This window comes from Tupaia chinensis, unplaced genomic scaffold, assembly GCF_000334495.1.
Source record: "Tupaia chinensis unplaced genomic scaffold, TupChi_1.0 Scaffold145156_1, whole genome shotgun sequence".
Classification (NCBI taxonomy): domain Eukaryota; kingdom Metazoa; phylum Chordata; class Mammalia; order Scandentia; family Tupaiidae; genus Tupaia; species Tupaia belangeri.
In genome coordinates this window covers 541,537-542,924 of record NW_006205016.1, presented here as the reverse complement: position 1 = coordinate 542,924, position 1,388 = coordinate 541,537, and the positions used below count along the sequence as shown (strand labels likewise).

At 40.3% G+C, this 1,388-nt stretch overlaps 1 long non-coding RNA gene across 1 annotated transcript in view; it reads left to right on the top strand.

Annotated features, from left to right (window-relative positions):
- LOC102485463 (uncharacterized) overlaps positions 1 to 965 on the top strand; it is a 58,212-nt gene extending 57,247 nt beyond the window's left edge. Inside the window, exon 4 of the long non-coding RNA XR_003547774.1 lies at positions 343 to 965. This is a non-coding gene — a long non-coding RNA (uncharacterized LOC102485463). The remainder of the gene's footprint in view (positions 1 to 342) is intronic.
- Positions 966 to 1,388: the final 423 nt, after the last annotated feature.

Here is a 1,388-nt window from a genome sequence, read left to right as displayed (position 1 = left end):
TCAAGTTCAACTATAAGAGAAGTGTTAAATAACTAAAGAAACTTAACATTTTTATTGAGAGGACTATGGGAGAATTGGTACTTATATAATGTTAGAGTATGAAATAGTATGATACTTATGAAGGGCACTTTGAAGATATTTTTAAAATTAAACATGCTTTTATTCTTTGATCTAGTGATCCTTCTAGGAATTATCCTATATATCTGCAAATGTAAAGCTAATTGCATATATTAGGTCATCGGGGAAGTCATGACATGTTTTTCTATGCAAAAATGCATCATGACCTTCCCAGTGACCCAATATAATACTGCAGAATGTTTTTCTTTTTTTCTTTTTTAACAGATGATAATCAATTTATTAAAATAGTTGACTTAGGTATCTGAAATGGTGACTTCAACCTCAACTCCTGGTTCAATACTGATGGAAATAGTCTGTTTAACAATCTCAGAAGGACTGTGCAAATTAGTGAGTCGCTGTGGATTCTCATCTGGAAATGATCCCAAGTTTTAGAACCTTCACCACAAGGTGTTTTTCTTGTAGTGATTCTCAAAGTCTTGGTAGGTATCCTAACTCTCCTTTCACCTTGAGATTTTTTTCCTTTGTACCTCTGATTAAGTCAGCACACACTTTCTCCAGGGACTTTATGAGGGCTAGTTCAAAGTAATTCTCATTTGGTGAATGGCCACCTCTGGCTCCAGGGCTGTTTTTCCAATATCTTTAAAAGCCGTGGCTGAGGCGCGGCTTCCTGACCAACGTGTTCCTTGGTGAGAGCCAGCAGTGGTGAATCAGGAGCAGAGCCTCGGCTGACCAGAGCTCCGCGCCACTTGCCTCTGGTGCTTCTGCAAAGAGCCTGCAGAATGTTTTTCTTTGTAAAAGGTTAGAAACAACCCAGAGGCCCATCATGAAAGGACTGGAACAGAGCCAGTAGGTGGCATGATACTTAAGGTGCTGGACTTTCACATGGCCAATCACAATTCGAGTCTCAGACTCTGTGGCTTGAAAATCACTTGGGGCATGTGTTTTTGTGTGTCCAAAAACCCAAGAGGAGAATGGAGGAGAAGGGATTGCAGCATAGATAGCCATGCCCCCTGGGAGGTGATTTTTTTACTTTCGCTTTCAGATTTGTCTCTTTCTGGCTAGTCTGTGCGCCCTGTTGCAAAAACATAAAATAAAAAAGGGTGGGGAGACTGCATCATCTGGTAGATTTACATGATACAATATTAAAATGCTGTAAGAATGAATGAGGACACAGTCTATGTGATTATATAAAATTGCAAGGAAGTAGTAAGTGGGAAAAGGGTGTTTAAAAGTAGTATATATAGGGACCAGCAGTTGGCGTAATGGCTATGTCGCTGGACTCCCATGTAGTCGACCGTGGTTGGCGTCCC